Below are 24090 nucleotides of genomic sequence, written 5' to 3' on the forward strand. Positions count from 1 at the left end.
TTTTATACTGCTTATATCCTCTTTGCAGAGTTTTACATAGATGGGCATGCTGCAGGAAGGCGGCTTACCCAGGGTTCAATAGGAGTCAAGAGACATTTAGCCTTATGAGAGGGGAATCTTGTGAAAGGAGCATTGATGATAATGTGAGGTGTGAAGAGAGCTCTCCAGATACCACTCTTCTGGCTGTGGCACCTCTCCAAGTGCCCCTGACGCGCCAACCAAGTTGAAGGGGGGATGGATTAGGGGAAGAAAAGGAGAAAACCACCCATTACGACACTATCCTGGATGAACTCACTTCCTGTCTTGTTGTTTTTCCTCTAGGGCTGTTCAGTGCAATTGAGGCATTTTCTACCGAAAGAACAGGGCACCATCTTTTCTGCCAGGCTTGATGCCTTGAGTAGACTTGAGATAGATGTGCCTTAAAAAATCTAATTTGTAGTCATTCAGATAGGTGGTTGTGGCACCTCTGTGGGTACAAAATTTTATGGAGTTAGATTCATTCTAACTCCATAAAATATTTTATTTAACTGTGCTCAATGGGTCTTTGTGTGGTGCTAACACCTTTAGTCTCTGAGGGGCTGGCTACTTATTTACTTAGCCCAGTAGACAAATCAACAATAGCAATGAGTTCTTAAGCCTGCAATACAAGTTATAAACTCTCAATGTGCTCTATTCTGCTGGATAAAATATTCAGACTCCAGCTGGCATTTACCTCTCTCGTATTTGCAGGTTCAGTCTGAAGCATTCATGGGAAAATTCCATTTTCCCAGTATGGTAAAACAGGGATGTCTGGTACAAGATCAGGATTACTGAGCTGCCTTTCCAGAGAGCAGTCTACTCCCCTTTGTCCCTTTCCCCACTTTCCCCTTAGATTGGCACACTTATACATATGCTCCTGGGACTTCATTTTATTTGTTTGAAATGAGGGCAAGAATTGGAAAGAATGAAAAATGTCTTTATAGACCCTTCTGTTTTGGTCAGATGGCCAGAAAAACAAGTCAATTAATAAGCAATCAAATTTCCCTAATATTATAAATTACTCAGGGAATCCTTGTAATCATTGATATTCAGTGCTTAAAGGTTGAACCAGAAAAGGGTGAAGCAGCAGTATTTTTCTGGGAATATGCTGACAAAGGATCTATTATACCAAACCTCATCAAAACTCAAATTTTTTAGAAAAAATTTGACTCAGTTCAAACATCTGGGAAACTATACCTATAGGAGTTTTATAAAATGCCAGAGACTAAATCTTTCATACTTTTTTTTTTTAATTGAAGGCACTATGAGCTGGAAAATAATTTGGAGAAGACCAATCTTTAAGAAATAAAGGAGTTGAATATGCACAGAGTAGTTGATCTGTATACTGAATCAGAATTTCAAGGGAGGGGGATGTGGAGCTAGAAGAATCTGTACTTTTAGAAGTTCCCCAGGTGATTCTGATATGCAGCCGTAGTTAGCTGGGTACCACAGATACATAGCCTGCTAGCTGCTCTTCATCTCCATGGCAACAGAGGCAGAAGTAAGCATTAACTGTGGCATGAAGTATTTAAGCTAATGTGAGTTTGCTTTTAATTACTAGATTTGCATTTGTCATTATAACCCTTTAGTGAATATCTTCTCTTGGCCCCATGCCTGAGATTTGGGTAGTTTCCACCAGGCGAAACTATGCTTTTAATTATAGACTATTTTTTTTTTAACCTAGGCTTTTACTAATCATGCATAAAAGAAAATCATGTTAGAACCCAGGTCAATTAAACTTTTTCTCTAGAAACTCATGTCATTATAAATAATGTCATACAAAAATAATGCATCTAATTATAAGTAGAAAAAATGGAATAAAATATAGAACAAGATATAAAGAAATATAAATTCCCAGGTACACATTTAAGAACATTATGTACTAAGCCTCAAGTGTTACAAACTGTATTTAAGTCTGGTTTTCCTTACTGAGACTAAATAGGAAAACTAGTATATCTGATTTCATTTATAGGGCCAAAATTTTTTATAGCTATACTTGTTCTCAAAATCCTTCTTTCTTTGAGGCTTTAGAAATAAGTATATTGTTTTCCCTGCAACTTCAGGCATCAAAAGCCTTTTGCAATATTTTAGCCTTTCAGGGAAAAATATTAATGATAATAACATAATATATGCAGTTTCCTCTATATATGTCCTGTTCTAATTGCTTTTTCTCCTGCTCTTTTAATACAAACATCTATTTCTTCCACAGAATTTTCTTACTCTTCTAGTTTTCCTTTTTCCTGCCAAGAGAAGCCTCTTACCTGAGTCAACCCATTTCCAAACTTTATGTGCATGAGGCTTCATAAAATCCCGTGATGCTATCTTTTGTAATTTACTATCATTAATAATAACAATAAATATTTTAATATATTCTTCATACATTGTTTAATTTCATCTTTTCAAATCAGGAAGGGTTCCCTTGGCAACCAAGTTATGTCCTCCTCCTTGGGTGGCATGATTCTGGTGTAAAACTTACATGATGCGAACTAGTCAAAGATTATTTTAAAATTAACCCATCATTTCCCACTTTACAACCTACGTCAGACCTATATTTTTCTGTGAAAAAGGAACCAAACTTTTCTGCTGTCTAAGCATTTAAAAACAAAAGTGGAAAAAGAAGAATTAAAAATTATGGTTGTGATAAGAAGAGAGAAATTGTATATACATAGTCCTTGCTTTGGATCAGGGGATTAGAACCTGCCCATTTATCTGACATAATTCTGTTATTGCTTCTATATTCCTATATCAGGGGAGGTGGTATCAAATAGACTGAGTGTTAAAAGAGCCTGTGTGTGTGTGTGTGTGTGTGTGTGTGAGTGTGTGCACGTGTGCGCCCACACACCTAGCTGTATCTTGGGGAAAGGTGAGCTTTGTAGTCTAGTAGCTGTTATGGACTGAATATTTGTCCCCCCACAAATTTGTATGTTGAAACCCTACCCCTTCAATGGGATGGTATGAAGGATTAGGATTAGATATGGTCATGAGGGTGGAGCCATTATGAATGGGATTAATGCCCTTGTAAACCTCACAAGAGAGCTTGCTTCCTCTCTCTGCTCACCACTGTGTGATGACATGGTGAGAAGTCAGCAGTCTGCAGCCTGGAAGAGGGCTCTCACCAGAACTCGACCATGCTAGCTCTCTGAGCTCAGACTTCTGGCCTCCAAAATGGTGAGAAATAAATTTCTGTTGTTTATAAGCCACCCATTCTATGGTATTCTGTTATGACAGCCCGAACTGACAAAGACAGTAGCCTTAAATTCACTCAAATCACATAGGTGGAACTAAAGATATAATCACATTTTTTATAAATGTAATTTACAGTTTTTATAAATACATTTTCCTTTGCTTTAGTCCAATTAAGTTATTCACAAAGCATTTTCTGGAAAAAGTGAAAATCTGGAACTCAAACTTTTTTCTCAACTGTGGGCTTTAATAAGCAGGAGGATGAGTTAAAGATGCTTATAATATATAGTGGCTTGTTCTAGAAATGTCAAAGAGAAGAGCACATATTCTTTTAAAAACTTTTATATTGTTTTATGAAACACTGTAAAAGTGGCATTATGCACATTATAGAAAATTTGGCAAATTGCTGTAAAAGGAAAAGCAGGAAAAAATTAAACTCAAGTTCCATTTCCTAAAGACAAACAGTTAACATTTTGAAGTATTTTCTTTTTTTAGGATTAGGATTCTTTTAAAAAATCAATTCTGTAACACAGAACGGGCTTCTAAGAGTTAAAAGCTATAAAAAGTAATTTCCTTGCTAATATATTAATATTTGGTAATGTATATTTAAAGGTAAAACATAATGGAAGGACATGATATAACTTTAAGACGGCTGTTAGGTTGTCCTTTAGTTAACTACAGAATTTACCTTTCACAGGCAATACCACTGCTAGAATGCGATCTTCAAAGGATAATCTGAAATGCAAAAAGAGAGATTCAAGGTGTTTCTCTCAGAATTACCTATTGGGAATTTGTTAGCCAATGGTGTCATACCTATATGATTGAATACTACACAGCCACTAAAATTATAAGGATTTTTAAAATAACATGTGAAATGATTGCTAACCAATGGTAAGCCAAAAAAAAACAGATTTCAAAGTTTTATTTAGAATATGATCTCAATTATGTTTTCACAAAATAGAAAAAATGTGGTACCAAAATACATCACAAAACATCAAAAGGGTTGTTATTTCTGAACGCTGGGATTATAAATAAATCTGATTATTTTCTCTGTAATTTTCTGCATATAAAAACATTTTCTACAGTGAATGTATCTTATAGTTGTATTTTTGAAAATAAAAGCAAGAACACAAACTATTCCCTTGACCCATTTTCTGGGAACCATACTTGGAACACAAAGGAAGAAATTAATAGCACCAAGCATCCCTTCCTCAGAATAGTTCCTGTGTTTCTAATCACATGGCAGCTGTTTGCTCAATAAGAGTCTGCTCTGAGTTTTATAGAAGCAGCATTTTTTAATTGAGTGCTTTGAAGAGACTTAAGAACCATGTAGAAAGCCAAGTAGGAGCACTCTCTCTGGCAGGGTTAGCTTGTAACACAGTTTGAAATGTTTTTCAGGGATGGTTACAGCCCTCCCTGTTAGTAGCCACCATTCTCAGGAATCAGCGGCCCAGACACAGGGCTCCTGTAAGCCTGGGCATAAAAGCTCACTTATGGAGGAAGCCTCATGGGACCAGTGTGGGCTTGAGCTCTTCATCACAGCTGGGGCCCTTCTCAAACTTGCAGCAACAGAAAGTGGCTCAGGGCTTTGCTTTCCTCCTGGGCAGGTGGAGCCTGAAAATAACACCCATTTTTGATTGTGCAAAAGGTATGATTTGGTGAAGCTTCATCTCTAGGCTGGGCCTGTCAACCCTTTTGGTGTTCATTATACTTTTTTCCTCAAAGGCACATCGGTGGCACCAGAAGGCCTTCAATGACAAAACCCAAAAGGAAGAACCTACTTTTTCTCTACTTGGGTGGGGGCAGGTGGTCAAAGAGAGGGAGGGACTTACACCGCAAAGCATTAGTGGTCTCAGTGCAATAAAAAAGAAAATGCTCACTTTTCTCACTAGGCTGGTGGGGAGGGAGGAGAAGAGGGGGCTCCAGAAGGAAAGGAGTACAGGACTTTTTCAGAGGCCATTCAAGGGCCTGGCTGCCCAGGTGGGACGTGCAGGTTTTGTGACATCTGTGATCCAAAGTAGGTTATCTGATCAACTTGGCAATGTTTCTTTAAAATAGGAAACGTCGCCTGGTCCTCGACCAGAGGAGACGCTGGATGCTCTCTGAGTTGGCTTGGGGATCGGTATTCAGAAGGCAGGGATCAAGGACTGGTTGTCCTTTATGAATCTTTTACCATCACGAGAGGAAATGAACAGATTAGAAACCAACCGTGAAAAACGTGCTTCTATTTCCGTACGAGGGAGCAGGCACTCCCGTGGGCCTCGAGCTTTGGAGCTGAGGCCTTGCTCCAGCGCAGCTAACGCGCCGGTGCTATTGGGGCTTCGTTGATTCCTTAATGCGCTGGGGCTGTGCTGTGGGTGGAGCTTGAGGCCGATTCCCGCCCTGCCGCCTACGTGCACGCGCACGGTGCTCTCCTCGCCCTTCAGCACCGCGCCGACCAAGTTGGCAGCGAAGATTTCCAGCTTCTGGGACAGACTCCTCTGGTACCAGGGGAAAAACTGTAGTTGCCTGGCCCTTGCTCCACCTGCCGGCTCTCCACCCTTAACCCTGTGCCCGGCTCTTGGCTCTTGCTGTCCGTTTGGAAGCCCGGCGCCCGCGGATTCCCTACTCTAGCACCCGGAAGGCCTTCCTGAGTGAGTCAACACCCCGCTTGCATTTATTTGCTCCTTATTGAAAAGGGATGGGGAAAAAGAGACTTACTTATTACATTTCAAAATGAAATTAGCTTTAAAGTTTTTCTGGTTAGAAAAATTATGCATTCTCACGGTAAGAAAAATTCAAAGAATACAGAAAAATCCTAAGAAAAAAACCAAAAACCATACCTCATCTCAATTCCTAACGTTCATTGGTAACCATGGTTAACATTTTGGTGAACATTCTTCTACATCTTTATTGCTTGCTGCCCTCCTCCAGTGCCCTCCCCCCTCGTTCTTTTCTACATTCTCAAATGGGAATATACTATATATTAGGTTCTTAAAAATATTTTCTTTTAAAATTTAGAAACCTCAATCATTTGTTCTTCAGTCTGTTTTCCTTTAAATTCAGCGTGTCTGAGATTTTTTTTCATATTGGTAAATATAGCACCACATTGTATTTTTGTGATTGTATGGTATTTGCATTGTATGATATACCTTAATTGTATGATATACCTGATGATAGACCGATCAAGTGTTTAATTAAAAACACCTGATATATCATTTACTTTCAATTTATAGTAATAATAGTACTCTTATTTTTTTATTAGTAGAAGCAATAGAAGAAAAATTGAGGAACAATATTTGTAGACTTCAAAATATCTGTTACCTAAATTTCTAGAAGTAGAATCTTTGGGTTCAAAGCTATGTGCATATAATATTTTGACTTATATAGCTAAACTGCTTTCCACTGAATTCTTTTATTTTTTGATAAACCCCAATAATGGGAAAAGTTTTTGATGCCACAACAGCTATCCTCTTGTGAAAAGTTTCAGAATGTACAAAATTGATTTATTATTTCCTTCTGAAAGACAGAGGTAGACAGCTACTTTTCATGCAGTGCTTGTAAAGAAATTAAGTACATGCTTGTGGACAAGTTGATTCATCTTTTTGAGGCTTTGTATCTCATCTGGGTAAGTCAGCCTTGGATTAAATTCAGTCCAACGTCCCTTACATGTCTAAGATTTTACAGTTTTATGATGCCAGGGGAAAAAAAACAGCAGCCAAATATCTTACTGTTGCCTGCCTGCCTTTTTATTTTATTTTATTTTTTCAGAGTTTCAGTTGGAGATTTAGTTATGTATTAATTTGGGAATGGTTAACAACCATACGATGTTTTCTCCCCTCCTATCATGACACTGTCATTGGATGTTATTTCTTTATGAAGGTAGTGCATATGAAACGGGTTATATCCTTTTTTGCCTGCTACCTACACTTCTCCTTCGGCCCCTAATCCAGGACTCTTTACCCCAAAAGTGACTGCCTAACTTCTAATAGTACACATATACTTTGATATATGTGAAAATAAGCAAAAATAAATATGTGCATATATTATATATACATATATATGTTTGTATATGTGGGTGGGGGTGCACGCACACGGCAGACATGCAGTTTTGCCCATTGCATCTCGCCAGCAGCTTGCATAGTAAAAATGCTGAGGCATTTTGTTAAACCTTGGTTCAGTAGCTTGGTTCAAAGGAATTCCACTGGTTATTCTAATTTCACTCGAGCAGCTTCTCCCCTGAGCTTATATATTCCATCCTACTCAGTTTCTCAGCTTCCTTGCTTAGCAGGTATCTCGAGCTTGACGTGTCTAAAACAGAACTCCTTATGTTTCCCACACCCTCCCTTACCTTCTTCTCCCACAGTCTCCCCCAATTCGGTAAACGACAGCTCCATTCTCCCAAGAAACACCTTGGTGTCACCTTGCTTTTTCTTTCTCTCACACTGGCCAATTCTTTCTGCTCTGCTTGCAGACACATCCAGTGTCTGACCATGCCCCACCCACCTCCACTGCTACCATCATGGTCCAAGTCCCTGTCGACTTTCTCCTGGACAATTATATAAGCCTTTAAAGTGGGACCCCTGATTTCACCCCCGTCCCCCTCTAGTTTATTCTCCATGAAGCAGCCATAATGATTCTTTTTTAAAGAAATAGCTTTATTGAGGTATAATGAATATACCATAAAATTCACCTGTTTTTAATATACTATTCAATGATTTTTAGTGCATTTACAGGGTAGTGCAACCATCACCAATCTCCAGTTTTAGAACATATTCATCCTTCCCGAAAGACTCCCCCATGTCCACTTGCAGTTAATCCCCATTCTTGATCCCAGCCCCAGTAATTTGCTAACCACTAATTTGCTTTACGTCCCTATAGATTTGCATGTAGAACTCAGAAGTGAGGGCCCCATGTAGATAACCAGCAATATCATTTGGGAATGGGACGCTAGGCTCAGACCCATGTTTTGGGTGAGCCTTATTCTGTTAGGGCCAATGTAGCAATGCTCAGTGGAGAGCAAGTTAGAGGAGACATGAGTGACCGGATCAGGGGTTTAAAAGGACATGGGGTACATGTACACCCAGGTGCAACCTGTCCATAATCTCCTTTGCTCCCCAGTCAGCGAGCGATGAGGAATCAGTGTGCTGACTCAAGGGCCTTGCAGGATCCAGGGAGATAACTTAAACAGACAAACAGGCCAGGGTGTGAGCCATCAGGGAATGGTGGGGACTGTGGTGAATCAGAGAGCTCAGGCCCCGTCCCACTTTAGCCCTGGGGGGATGTAGGCTCAGAGTTTTGCCAGATCTTCTGATGTCAAGACTAGTCTGAAATCTGGATTCTGTGTGAAACCTTCTGTTTAAAAAATACTGATAGCAGATTAACCCTTTTTTTTTTTTTTTTTTAGACATTGCCACATACAATGTGCAGACAAACAGAATGGGCCTGAGGCTGTGTATGCACCCTCCAACAGTAGGGGCTCTCTTGGTTAGGATAAAGTTGACCAGCTGTACTGTACCACATGCAGCCCACCCTCCAGGCTACATGTTTTAAAGTGTCTTTCTCCTCTAAGGCTGCAGTCAAAGTCTTGTTTCCTCTGCATACAATTCTCCTTGTTGTTGGGTTCTTAGTCACAGTAGTTGGAGTTGGCAGGCAGTTACTTAGAATTTCTACTCAAGTGCTTTTTGAAACCATTTTTTAATTAAAAAGTCAGATCCCAAGATTCACTGAATACCTAGCTAGCCTGCAGTTCCATTACAAGCCTAGAGAAGAATGTCTGAAATTGTTTGTTGGTTTACGTTCTTATTCGTTTTTAGGACAGACAGGTTACACAAGTAACCAGCACTGGCTGAAATAGAGTGATGGGCAGAGGTGTTTCAGGTGAAAATATGTCTGGCCCTGAAGAGTGCAGGGACCCAGGCTGCAAATGGGTGTGGTGCAGGGATGGCCAATGACCTAGCTGGTCAGGTGTGGGCAAGGAGGGACAGGAGGTTGTCCCAAGAGTCATAGGAGCCGAGAAAGATGGGGTGATGTCTAGAGGGAAGAATTATAGTATCCTTTCTGTGGACTAAATCAACACAGACCAGATCAACACAGAGCAAGAACCATATACAGCCAGAACAAAAGCCCTTCATTTCTCAGAAGAGATGGAAAACGATGGTTAAACTTCGTTTCCAGTAGGCACTTTATCTCTCTAGGACTGTTTTCTGGGGTAGGGGTGGGTGGAGTATTAGCATCTCAAGAGGGTGTAAAAGAACACATCTGCTTTGTCTCACTGTTTAATTTTCCTTTAACCACAGTAATAGATACACTTTATGGTAGTAGTTTTTGGCAGAGTGGTTAAGGGTGTGTGCTCGGAACTCAGTAGGAATTCCCTCCAGATTACAGCTCCACCACTTACGAGTTCTGTGATCTTGGGCAAGTTTTTTCACCTTTTTGAGCCTCAGTTTAGTCATCTGCAAAATGGGTATGGCAATGCCTACTTTACGGGGTTGATGTGAAGATTAAATGCAAGAATCCAAGCTTTGTGCCTGGCATGTAGTACATATTCAATAAATGTTAGCTGCTATTATCGGTGCTGTTATTATTACCACTATTATTAGAGTTGAAAGTGGCATTAGGTCCACCTTCATTATGTCAGAGATGAAGAAACCATCAGAGCTTCCAGGTTCCGTACCATGGTCCCACCACAGCAGGTTCCTGGAAGAACCAGCCAGTGCATCCTCTGGAGCTCTTTCCTCAAACTCATCACTGCCTGGTGGCTGAAGTTTGCAATCATTCTTGTCTCTCTTCCAGGTGGAATATTGGCACGGAGTTCCCTGCAGAGTTTAAAGGGAAGGAAATAATAGTTTACAAGCTCCATGGGGCCAGGGACCATGTCTGTCTTGGTCTCTTCCATGTCCCTCTTGCTTACTACAATGTCCAGCATTTAGTAATATGATATTTAATAAACAAACACAGGTGCATTACATGAAGCATGACTCAGCAAGGAGATGACCACAAACACATCATGGTGGTAAACGTGGCATCCATGAGCAGTGACTTCTCCCTTGGGGGTTGTTCCTGGGCACATTTGCCTGTGTCCTTCCTGTGCTCCTAGAGCTCGTCGAACAGGGATGAAGGCAATTTACACGAGAGGCCATTGCATTTGGCCCCCACATTCCCTCTTTCCTTTTTCTCCCACTCTCTTCCCCTCTGACCTTTGCTTCTCTTCTTTCTCTCTTCTTTCTTCTACTTCCTACTCTTGATCTATAATTTAATGAGGATAGGCTAGGTTATACTGCAGAAATAAACCACCTCTAATTTTCAGTGGCTTGATTCCGCCAAGTTTATTTCTGTAAATCTGGGTGTCATTACAGGACAAATGTCTTCCATGTGTTGGCTCAGCATTCCAGGCTTCTTCTGTCCTGGGCGCTGCCCACAGCAGCAAGGGTGGCCGCTCTCCCCTAGGCTGGGTATGGAGCCCCTAAGGGGCTCATGCTGGAATGAAACACCCCACCCCATGTCACATCCACCCACTCTGGAGTGGACTGGTCACTTGGACCCACCCACAGGCTGGGAAGGGTCATCCCTCCATGGGCTCAGAAGGTCCCGGAAGGCAAGGAGAACAGGATCTGGGTGAGCATGAGAAGGCTCTTCCCCAATTCCTTTTCAGAACTCAACCCTTTTCCTCATCTGTTCCCCCTTCTTTTTCACTTACATTCTCTTATTTCCTCATCCCCCTCCCTGCCTCCTCTGCCCTCTTTGCCCGCCTCGCTCCAGCTGCTGTCCTGTGTCCTCCTGCGCCACGCAGAGCAGATGCTGACCGAGGATGCTGCTACGACTGCCGGGTCTGCTCGGCTCTGAGCTTCTTGTCTGGATATAGGTGAAGGCAACGGAATTTGCCTCCTCCTTCTGGGTTCACTGGGGACTTATCACAGAATCCTCCTGTTGTCCTGAGCACTTCTGCCAGAGCCTGGAAAGGACTGGCAGAAAGTCAAGTCAGCCATCTTGTACTTGGGAGATACCAGGCAGCCCCAGAAACTTCCCCTTCTCCCTTCAGGAGTCAGCACCCTCAAAGACCCCACCAATCTCAGCACACGGTTCAGCGGAGCTGGGGGTGCATTTGGAAGGATGTGCATTTGATTCTCTGCACAGGATCTAGGCACTGACCACTTACCTTGATCCTAAGGAGTGATCAGTTTAGTTTCTTGATAGTATCAAGAAGGTCTCCAGGTGAGTGTTCCAGGTTGGCCTCAGTGAAGCAAGTTGAGTTAGAACCTGATTTTTTTTTTTTACTATATTTGTAATAGACGAAGGGAGGCTGTGTGGCAAACAGATGGGAAGCACATGTCCTGGGGGCTGGCTATGCCGTCGATTTATTGTGTCTTATTGAGTCTCTTTCCTCCTGGGTCTCATTCCTGCAAAGGGAAGTGGTTGGACAAGGTGAACTTTGAAGCATCTTCTAGAGCTATGATTCTCTGAGTTTGGCATATCTTGCTTGCCATGGAGGACAATGCATATGGCCAGGAGTAGAGTGTATTATTTGAAGTCTTATAAAGGCCCCACAGTCTCATCTTCCACAGAAGAGAAGGAACAGAAACAGGGTGAGGAGTGGTTTAGATGAGGTATGAACGGGCAGGTGGAGGTTTGATGAAACTACACATATTAATCGCTTATTTTCCTCAAAAAGTAGCTTAGATGACCTGTCAGTTATATGCTTTGTAGTTTCTCCTCTTGTTTTTTCCCATTATAAAACTTTTAGTGTCAGAAAATGCTGAGAATGGAAATATTAGGTAATTTAGAACCAGCTTCTTGACATAGTCAGTATAGACACATCAGCTGTCGGTGATTTCCCCCAAAGTTGAAGGTTATAATTCTTCTACTCTTTCTAAGAAACAATGGTCTCTTGGAACGTGCAAGTAAATTAGTCATACTGTGTCCTGAGAGTTGGTCTCTGTAATACATCCTGGTCTCTGAAAAAGAGCTGCAGTTGTATAATGGATTTTCGAAGTCTCCAAAGCTGGTTCAACTAACATATTTGTTAGTCTAATAAATGATATTGCTCTTGTCAAGATTTTTCCATGTAGCACAATTTAATAGAGGAATCAATAGTTTCTCAGACATGACAAAAGGGCCTGGGTGTCTTTTGATGAGAGATACAAAGTCTCTTCTTGTTCTAATAAAGACAAAATGGAAAAAAAAAAAAAAGTGCCCCCCTCCCTTCAAGTGTATTTTTATGAAGCTAAAATATACATACCACTTTCTCTAGGAAAATATTTGTTTATCAATATTTTCTCCTACAGTGTCTTTTTACCCAGTTATTACACATGAATATGCATTTCGTTTCCATCTTAATCCTTCCCCTTGTTTGATGAGCTGTTACTAGTACACACTTCTTCAGGAAAAACTCAAGTCTGAGGATACTTTGATCCACTGGGCCTATGGAATTTTCCTTAGAAATCTTTTAAGAAACGTTTTAGGCAGACATTGGCATCTACCTACATTTCTACTCATCATAGCTTTTGTAAAGTCCCTAAAGTGGTTTTGTACAGTCAGGGATCATCTCCTCCAGCAGTTCCTGCCTTAACCCGAGCCTCAAGGAGGTTTTAAGGCTGCGTACACTGTCCTCTGACCCCTGCCGCCATATTGATACCTTCCCTGACTTTAGTTAATGGGTTAAACAAATCTCTTTTGGAGTTGTTGAAGCTGCTTGGAAGGAAACTGCATTGGTATTGAGAATATTAGAACATCTGTGTGTCTTGTCCTCAGCCAAAACATTTAGTTTTTGCCATGGAATGTGTTATTTGGAGGATGTCTGACTTTCACGGCTCTGGGTTCCACCTACTGGCAGGAACAATTTGCTGACATTGTCCCTTAGCAGTTATCCCCAAATAACACCATCTTCAAATACGAACCCAAGCATGGGTCAGAAAATGACTGCTGGGGACAGTTTCTACCAAACTGATGAGAGGCTGCTCTTTGAAATACTTACTCCTACAGCTGAGATCATTGGTCATGGTTATCTCTTGAGACAGAAGTAGTCTCAGAACATTTCCAGAGAGAGGACACGTGAGTACATCGATGTGATAGGGGAGCTAAAATTGGCTGTGGAGATCAGCTGGGTTGAGAGCAGGGGCTCTCAACTTGACTGCATATTAGAATTACCTGGTGGGCTTTTAAAAAAGACCAGGGTCTTGACCTTATCCCTAGAGATTCCTGCTTCAGGCGGTCTGGAGTGGGGCCTGGGAAATAATCTCTTTCTCCCTTTTTCTTCTTTTCAGATGATTCTACTGTGCAGTCAGGGCTGAGACCCACGAGTCTAGAGCAGCGCTACTCATAGCAGCAGTTTTGCGTTGGAATTTGCTAGAAATGCACTTGGGAGTGGGGCCCAGGAATCTGGATGTTTTCGGCTCTCTAGAAGACTCTTACCCATGATTCTCACATGTTAGCACACATCAGGATCACCTGGAGGGCTTGTTAAAATACAGCTCATTGGGTCTTGCCCCAAGAGTGTCTGATTCAATAGGTCTGGGATGGGACTTGAGAGTTTCCATTTCAAACAAACTCTCAGATGATGCTGGTGTTGCCGGTCTGTGGTCCACACCCGGGGCAGCGTTAGTCTGCACTGGGCTTGGGGACTTGGACTGTTTCTGAATTTGTTGCAAAGGTGGTTGTTTTAAGACATGAGGATCTCAGCTCTTGTAAGTGGATTCATAGAACTGATTGCTTTGGCTAGGAACCCGCTTCCCACCCCCGACCCCACTTTTTAGAGGTTTTCCCAACCATGTTGCAAAGCATGGGATAAAACTCCAGTCAGACTTGATCCCGGATGATAGTTAACCACTTTGATTATTTTGACTAAGACATTTTACCAGTTTTATCAGGGTAAAATGAAGTATCTTGAAAGATTTTTTTCCCCCCTTGTCTGTATTGGTTGGTTGTTTGAATGTATTAGGCAGATTGATGGAAGGTTTTGATTGTCAGACACACTTTGTAGTAGAATCTGTTTTTGCCTCAGTGGTAAGAGTAGAACATAAACATATCTTTAGGTAAATAGAAGTAACACATTTTTTCTGTTTCACTGATGGACTGGATGCTATCTGAGGCAGTGGTTCTCCATATGTATTTGGGATGAAGGTAGCGGGGGAGGGTGAAGGGTCCTTTCCAGGTGATTCTGATAAAACCCTCAGGTTTGAGAACCATTGCTTGGGAGCAGGGGTCACAAACTAAAATGCCTCCAAGGGCTGGGAGGGGTAGGGCCGGGTGGTGGGGGCAGGCGGTGGGGCGGGGCTGGAGTCCCCTGCCTGTCTGCGGGGAGCAGCCCTCCTCCCACTCTGGCTGATTTTGGCCACGTGGGAACACTGCACAGCACGGCCAGAGCTTCTGGTTTTAAAAGGAAAGCCAAGGATCCCACTTTTTTTCTGAGAAATGTCCTGATCTTTGAATGTTGGCAACACATTTTTTAAAATGTAAAACCCTTGTGCAGATCAAGGAAAACACACTCGTGAGCAACCTGTTTGTGACTTCAGGGTGCCTTCTGTAAGTCTGAGATTCCAATAAGAGTCATTCAAAATGAGTCCTGTTCAAAGTAAGCTAAGAAATACACTCAGTTCCCTGGGTCTGCTTTCTAGCATTGTGATTCCGTGAGATATAAGGGCAACAGGGAAAACGTTAGTGCATACTTTTTAAAAAGGATCATTTAAGTATCTCAGGCTCCAGCTTGTGTGCTTCCAGATTTTAATGTACTAATCATCCTTGGTATAACATGTTCCTTTGGAAAAGAAATTTGGATGCACTTCAATCTTTAATGCATGGAATTAACAAGATAGGGGTTGGAAAAGTTTCAACTCTTCTCCCTAGAAGAGTGGCCACAAAAGAACATTCAAACCAGTAACTAAAAATCTCAGTGGTATATGCTTCAATGATTGGATCTTGGGTATTCAGGGCTGACTGCATCTTCCTGCATATTGAATTATTGTAGCATTAAGTCCCTGTAACATTTAGGAAATAGATGGCCGACAAGTGACTGAAAAGAGAAATTTAAAAAGCGGGCATCACATTCCTTTTTATTATGTTTATCTGTCCTCTCAAGGACAGAAGAGGTGCTTTCTATCTGTTTAAATCTTGGACTGGCATATCCAGCCCCGAGGTGCTGGAGGGTTTGTGGGCCTCACTCACGCATTTAACCCCTAAGACCTTCCATTTCATTAGGGGAATCTGCCATTATAGATGCTCATTCCTATCTTGTGGTAAAAGTTTTCTCTGCTCTCTGCTGACTCTGTTGGTAGCTTTGTTAAGTTGTACATTGTCTGAAGCGGCAGGCAGGGTAGAGAGGCCTGGACCGAGCATCGTGGTAGCTCTGTGTTAACCCCATTTTGTTCCCTTTATATGTTGAATGTCAGTTTTTGTGGCCTCTGAAGATACGGTTTGGTATGTGTTGGCAGGTCGACAGAGGGAAGATTTTCAGGGATGAAATCCAAGGTTGTCGCTGTTACTCCTGGAACATAAATATAGAATAAGGGTCAGTGGGATTTCCCTGTGGTCCACCCCAGTGTATGGGAAATAGGATTCATCTAAGATATTCACATCTGGCTAATAAGAAAGGGGTATCTTGTTTCACTCTTGCTATTTCACCTTGTGTGTTTTCTGTCTTGGGGTCCCCTTGGGTAAGTTGAAATTTGTATGTTCTTGGATCTCTAGCCAAATGCTATCTAATCTCTCCTTAACCATGAATAAAGCCTTTACAAGCACAGATATACTGGAGGAATCTGAAACTGGGTAGGGAGGCAAGCTTGTTGTAGTTTGGAGAACAAACACATAAATTTTTGCCTGATGTAATTTTTGTGCTTTGGAAACTAACCGAGAAACGGGTAGGAATGGGCAGATCTTTAAGTGAGCAATTTTAGAAAGGAGAAGAATATTATGGAAATTGCAAAGAAAGATTTTGGATTCTGACTTAAGTCCTGGTATGAGTTTGGAATGTTCTAATCTGTTCAGCATGAGCCAGAAGTAGTTTCCTAAGGAGAAATACATAGGCTCCTCAAGTCAGACCTTGGCCTCCTGTTTTTGCTGCTGTAGGTAGACCCCGTGCTGATGGCTCTTCTACAGGTAGCTGCTTTGTGACATTGATAGAAAGTCTAAGCGTGGACCATGTGGTGTTGCAGGGTGTTCCAGAGTCAATTTCCCACCATTCCCAGCTACAAAATGTCTACCTTTTCCCAACCCTGTGACCTTAGTCTGTTCTAACTCTCTCTGGTCATCAGTTTATTTATAAAACTGAGAGTGATAATATTTGCCCTGCAGCCTCATGAAGTTTTGATAGTCAATTGAGATAATATAGCTAAAAGTGCTTTTCAAATTGCTAAGTGACTCAGAGATGTAGGGAGTTCTTAGGCAATCTATACTACAAGGATGATACAAGGAACTTGGAAACTTTCCTGCCCCAATCAAAAGGTTGTATGTAAGTGGTATCATATGTCTATAGGCAGGTCATTTAGAAGCACTGTCCCATTGCAATCAGCTCAGTGGTCAGTCAGACTTGAGTTCAAATCTTTGCTTTACTAACCATACAACTCAATGTTATTTGAGCCTAACTTTCCTCATTTATAAAAATAGCTATAAAACCTACCTCACAAAAGTGATTGTGAGGATTAAATGAGATAATATATATGAAAGTTCTTATATAGCTAGGTTCCTATTAGATGCTCAGTAAGTGTTGATTTGATTCATTGAGAAATGCACTGATAACAGTGTTCCCAAAGCATTTGCAATGTATATAAGGGCATCCAAGACTGAACCACTTTTTTGGACCAGTGCAGTTCTTTTAATAAAACCAAAGGAGATGGAATTCAAGGCCTATTGTACCAGTAGGAGGCTGGCTAAAAGGCCTCTCCCCAATAAGTATCACACCTACAACAGTTATTCCTTATGGATAAACTATTGCTCCTCTGAATGTCCTCTTTTACAATGCAAATATCTCTGCATAGGAAACATGAATAGATTGCGAACCTTAGCTTTTCTGCATCAGGTGGTTGAGCTTGAGTCAGAGGAGTATCTTAGGGACAAGGTCAGAGTCTAACATCAATGATTCAGGGGAATATTCAGCATGGTCAAAATCACCATCAAAGTGCCCACAAATTCCACTACATTTTGTATAGTATGTAATTAGACAACACAGTTTTGCTTCAGAGTTGGACTAGATCACTCTTTCTAGGTGAGTATCAGATGAAATATTTGACTTGTGGTTAGGGTTCAGGTTATATGGGAAAATATTTACTCTTGTTCTTGAGGGTATATTGTGATGAGATGCTCTGGGAAGCCAGTGGGCACCAAGAGAGCTCTGGGGAAAAGGAGAGTGAAAAAAAGACGAGATGTTTTAAAGGCGTGTGCCTGGTGAGCATGGACATGCCTCATCAATAATTGTTAAGTAAGTGAATTAATTACAGTTGTTTGCAGAAAGTTTGTCCAATTTATGTCCCCATCAGTGAATATAACAATGTCTGTTTTATAGCACTCTTACAGTAAACATTAAACATTTAAAAAAATTTTGTGCAAATTTAATAGAACAACACATTATTTCATTTTTGTTTTCAATGTGTATTAAAAATATTAGCACCAGTCTCTTCATTTCACAGAGTAGAAGGACGGGAAAAACCAGCTGATTGCTTGTTCTGACTTCAACGACCTCCATCCATATTACTGACATGTTACCATGACTTTCTCTGACACTCACTTGCCCTAAGTGGGGTTTGTTGATCTGAGCAGCCCCTTAAAAGAACTGGTCACTTGGACCTGGTCTGGTCTGGCACTAACTATCCCCTGAGCCAGCTTCCAATCCTGACCTGCCCTGTACCAGGAGGTTGCTGACATCTCTCTTACATAAGACCTCTGCTGAGGACACGTGGTGTCCCAACCCCACTGTGCATCTCAGGACCCTCTTCCACTCTCCTTTCCTCCTCTGTACCTAGCCAGCTTCCACTGCTTCCCATCCTCCTGCTGCTAGCTCAAGTCCACTTCCTTCCGGGAATGATTTCTTTCCCCTTTGAATAAATCATACTATTGACCATACCACTCATTTAACAAGACTGTGTTATCAAGTAAATGGCAAGACAATAATTGGCATCTTTTGTAATAAAGGGTTTTGCACGCAGTAGGTAAATAATAACAGTGGTCCCTGGAGTCTATGGGAATTTCATCATGACAGCCTCATTTCTGAGATGGAAAAGAAGATCACAAACCCAGGGTTTAATTCAATAAGCAGCACCTTTGTGTCTAATAGCTCTGAATTCTAGTCTTCCCCCTCAGGGACTCACTACCCATCCTATAGCAAAGAGTTTAATCTCCACGTCTTGGTTTTCTCGTCTGTGAGACCAAGGCTCTGTCTGGTAACCTTGGAGAGCAGGGTTACCTGGATTACGTATCCTAAGGCCCTGCCAAGTGGCTAAATTAAAGGACTGATTTAAAGGAAGTTAAGAAGAAGATAAAAATGACACAACCCAGAGAGAGCCCATTATTCAACTCAAGTTGCTCTGTTCTGAGGAATTAGAAGCCATGATCTATGATTTGAGTATAACTCAGGGAACAATTTTGGTCTAACAGCTTCAACTATATTTACAACAGCCTTTCCCCCATTTCAACCCTCTGCTTTTTCCTCTGTAAACTTCCTTCTCTATGTCTAAAGAAATTCTGCTTAAATTCCTTGAGGGTCTGACCCTTACTGAGCCTTAGTTTATGTTCTTTTGTTCTTGTACTTGACATTATCTCAAATAGTCTTGTAAAATCTTGCTTCTGTTCCCTTCAGAATTTTATATCCCTCAATGAGGCATTTTCCCCACTTGCTTCAGAAAAATAGCTGCATCGCTTTTGTAATTTTTTTCTTTTATGAATATAGATAAAAATTTCAAGTTCCTTAAATGATACAGATTGCCTTTCCTGGCACTATTGCTGTATACAGAATAACCTAAAACAAAGTTATTTGAGCAAAGTTAACATTTGGCAAATCTGTATTAAACCCAGTAGCAGTGGTCGAAATGTTGTAGAGAGGACTGCCTAGAGGAAAGCTGATAATCTGGTTTTGGGGAAAAAAGGGGAGCCTAAAATGGCCAGTGGGCTGGTTAGCACAATATTACTTTTCTCTGATACAGTTCATGGATGAAAGTACTGTGATTCAATAGCACTTTTTTTCCCCTTGTTCATTCGTTCCATAGATGTTCACTATCTCAGGTGAAAATGGGTATAGTTTGTTTTCAGGAGAAGATGAACAGCTCAGAACCTTTGAAATAGAAGTTATTCATTTAAGACATATTTTTTTGAGGGTCTGTGCTGTGCCAGACCCTGTGCCGAGAGCAGGGGATACCCTACAGAAGTTCTGTGTCTGGTGGGGGGGTGAACAAATTAACAGTCAGTTATAATACAGTGTGACAGATGTTCTGAGGGGAGGTCAGAACTGAGAGAGGCACCTCACCTCTTTTAGGGGGTGGAGTGTGGGTCAGGAAGGAAGACTTCCTGGAAGAATTGATGCTTCAGCCAGAGCAGGCTACAGTGTATATATGGAGGAGAGATGGGGTGTAGGATGGGAAGGAAGGTAATACATGAATGTATTAGTTTTCTATTGCTGCTGTAACAAATTATCACTAATTAAGTGCCCTAAAATTTCACAAATTCGAGAGGTCTGAAGTCTGAATGAGGTTTCCTTGGGCTGAAATCAAGGTGTTGGCAGGGCAGTGTTGCTTATGAAAGCTCTAGGGAAGAATCCATTTCAGCTCCCAGAGGCCCCTGCATTCCTAGCCTCCTGGACCCTTCCTCCCTCCTGGATAGTCCAGGACAGTTTCCCCATCTCAAAATTCTCAACTCAGTCACCCCTGCGAAGTCCTTTTTGCTATGTAAAGGATATATTTACAGGTTCTAGGGAATAAGACAAAGATCTCTTTTGGTAGTGATAGACCACTATTTTGTCTACCACAATGACCAAAGTGCATTTTGGGGGGAAGGAAAAGGGACCCCAGTTATTTGAATGTATCTTGAGAGGTTCTGTGCATAGTTTGAAAGAGCATTATCTAAACCAGTTACCTTCTTATACATTAATCTGAGTCTCATGTTATGCCTGTTCTGAAACCTCATCATGGCCCCATTCAAATGAAGAAACAAACTATCAAACCATTTGATAGTTTTTCCTAGTAAAGAAAAAGAGAAATTAGGACAATGTTATTTCTTATAATGAAACCGTATGAAATTGTACCTTAAGAAGTAGTGTGGATTCAGAGATGGTTAATAAGTCTTGAGGAATCTTCACAGGGAAGCCTGTTGCTAGACTCAGTTTCCTTGCTTAAGAACTGGCCTATCTTGGTTTCCTTCTCATCTTGCTGTTCAAGTTTTGCAGTTCAGAGTAATAACCTGCAGGTGTGCCTCTTTATCACCTTCCCTGTCACTGAGCCCAAACTGGGGAGCCTTATGCCACCCCTGAATCAGCACTGGCTCCCCCAGCCGGTGTCAGTCTGACCCAGCTGCTCTGCCCGCTTTGGCAGTGGCAACTAACAGGGCATTTCGGGTCCCACCGATCTCTGTGCGGTGGCAGAGGCCGGGGTGGAAAGGATGGTGAGTGCTTGCTCCGATGGAGTGGAACGTGGATAAAGGGACACCACAGATCTGCCACCCGGTCTGCTCTTAGTGGCTGAACGTGAACGGTTAGCTGCTGTAGTGGGTGGAAGGGTGTAATTTTCTTATTTTTAAAATTAAACTTAGAGTTGATGATGAGGCATTGATAGAAAAATGACTGACAGACTGACTTGAAGCTTCTAATACGTTTGTCTCATAAGTGTTTTAACATTTATTACAAAATATTTAAATTTATATTACATCTGTAAACATTTAAAAATTCCAAAACAAGTGAAATTTCAGACATCATATATTTTTTATACAGTCTTTCAAGGCAGGTTAAACATTGCTTCACCAGTCAGATGTGTTTGCCACATTTGTTTTCCCATCAGCCTTGTCTACACTGAACTGATTCCCCTGTAGACAGTTGAGTTCAATGCTGGGGAATTTCAACAGTCTGTGTAAGTGTTGGCTGGGGCCAGTGCTCTCCTTTGCCAAATTTATGCTTTGCCAGTGTTTGTTCTTTCTTGTTAGCATTCCAGATTTGTTCCTAAACTGGCTTGCCTTTGGGCCCTGAGCCCTTTCTCTATGTTCTAGCTGGAGCTGCCAGTGGACTCTGACATCGTGGGCCTGGGGCTCAATCTGGCCTTTACTGCTTGCTCATTGTGTGAACATGAGCAGGTCACATGGCTGCCATTTGCTGAGCCCACCTCAGGTCAGGCAGTCGTCACAACGCCTGGTCCTGTTGCAGGTGGACAAACAGAAAGCAGAGACGAGGACATGTTATGTCCTCGTGGCTTGTGGGCGACAGAGCTGGGATTCCAAGGCAGCTGGGATTCCGGATGTGTTTTTCAGGGTGAGAGGTTCTGCAGGGGGAGGTAGATGAGGGCTGAAGCCTGAACAGTTGGGGTGGCTATGGGCCCCCAATCCCTCTTTTGGGAAGAATTCTACTGTCATCTGTTTGATAATCACCAATTTATTGGAAAAAGGTTTGAAGCTAAAATGGGTGTTGGAAAATAATTACGTTTTTACTCCATCATGCCTTTCTAAGTTATTTAAGCTCCTGGAGAGTCTCTGTCTGCTGTGAACTCAGAATAATAATGGTAGTACAGTCCATACAGAATTGTAGGAAAGAGGAAGTGAAGTAACACAAGTGAACCATCTGGTACAGGATAGGGCCTCCCACACCAATTAGTTCTCTTCATCCTTATACAAAGGCTTTGCATCTAGGTATGGCTCAACTGTGCCTAGGGCATAACTGAACCATTATTTGGATATTTTTACATTATTTACAATAAAGGCTAATTAATTCAACAGATATGTGTTTAGAATCAACCGTGTGCCTAGAAATGTGTGGGTCTGTGGCCAGAGATGGCCTGGTGGAGGGTGGGGTGGGCAGCCAGGTAGTGCGGCGGCTGTGGGAGGTGTCTCCCCCGCCCCATCCCACCCCAGAGAGAGCCTGAAGTCTCAACAGCCTCCGTCAGGCTATTCTTGTCTTTGGCTCTTTTCTCTAAATTTTTCTCTAAAATGCTAAGCCATCAGGAGAGGCAACTTCTCAGTTTTCCTGAGTTTGTTCCTGAGGAGGAGCGACCACAGCAACACCCAGGGTAGATTTGGATGAAGGCCTGAGATGAAGGGCAGGGATCAGTGGGGAGGTAGGGGCATTCTAAGGTCAACATTTATTTCCTTCCTGACTCAGCCAGAGTGGGCTGGTGCCAGTTGTCAAGGGGCTAAAATGCCACATTATGTTCTCCGGGTCTGGGGCCTACAGCCCTGGCTTACGGATGCCTGTTGGATCTGTCCAGTGACACAGATGGGGTTTTGTCTAGGAAAGAGGGAAATGCAGGCCGATGAGCTCTGAGGAGACCAGCTGATAAGACAACCAGCCCCGCATGGGAGAAAGGAGATGGAGCAGATTAAGAAGCAGTGAGTCAGGGACCCAGAGCGACACACTGTAACTCCCACAGACACTGAGTTTGGGTGGGGTAAGGTGAAAACACCAATTTCATACAGGAACCCCAAACCCCAGGAAAAGACTAAATTAGTTAAAGAAGACCTTGAGAGTTTTCCTAAATTTGGTAAAGTAAGGGGTTATACTAGCTCTGCATCTGCCCAGAATGAGTTGTTGCACAAGCAAAAATGGCCAGGTAGAAAATGAAGGTAAGATGTCATTCAGAGCCAGATGTCTCCTGAATGAAGAGAGAGTCCAGCCTAGACCAAGGGCTGGTCTGGTTGAGAAAAGATACCAAGGGACCTTCAAAAGGGACTAGCAATGAAATGAACAGTGACAATCACAAATGTTGATTTGTGCCAGGAACTCACCTAAACCCTTTGCACGAGTGAGCTCACTCAATCCTAACAACATCCTTATGAAACAGGTACTATTACTTTCCCTATGTTACAGACAAGGAAACTGGGACAGTCAGGTTAAGGTGCTTGCCTAAGGTCAGCTGTGAGGCCAGAGTTCAAACTGAAAGCCTGACCTCAGAACCCATGCTCTCAAGCACTTGCTTTCTCTCTACAAAGTGCACTGTTTGTGTAGAAGTTCTAAGAGAAGCTAAGGCTGGAGCAGTGGTGTTTAACTGGGGCCAGACCTTCTGGATTGATGAGCAAAAGTTAGTGTATCTGTTAGTATATGTTTTGGGTTTTTTATTTTCCCTAAGGAGTGGGAGAACATAGTATTTCCAGAGTAATCAATGACCCCACATAGGCAAAAATCCCAGAGAGTTAGGGGCAATTCTTGCACACCAGCCTCCCAACCAAGGCTCGGCTGCTGGGCTGCCGGTTGGGCCACAGGGCCCAGGCTGACTTGTGTTCTCTGGGCCGACTGCCTGGTGCCTCCAGCTGGATCTCCCAGGAAGGATATTTCTGGGGCTCAGCTGTCTGTCCTCATGGGAACTTTGGCTGGGAGGGATCATCCCCTGATAAGCATTTCATTTGCCAGGCTTGGCTTGGTGTATATTTACTAGAAGATGAAGCCTGTTAAAGCAGAAAAATGGTCACTGCACTGGAACATTTTTCTCTAAGTGACATTATCCATGACTTCTACTGAGAAGAAAAGAGGCAAAATCCTTATATTCTGGGCAAAGGCTTTTGCAATTTTCTGGTGATATTGATTATAGCTTATCTAACTTCATAGCAGATCTGTCTTATTCCCAAGGTACAATGTAGCTTGAAAATCGGAAGAGGGGCTGAGGAAGGAGGCATCACACCTATTTTCAGATAAGACTTTGTGTTATGATTAAGTCACTTTTCCCAGACAATTTAGATTAAGCAGAAGTTTTCTTTGTGAAGATCAATATGGTCACTGGTCCTGAGCAGCAAAGAAATATATAT

This window comes from Lagenorhynchus albirostris, chromosome 6 (genome assembly GCF_949774975.1).
Source record: "Lagenorhynchus albirostris chromosome 6, mLagAlb1.1, whole genome shotgun sequence".
Classification (NCBI taxonomy): Eukaryota; Metazoa; Chordata; class Mammalia; order Artiodactyla; family Delphinidae; genus Lagenorhynchus; species Lagenorhynchus albirostris.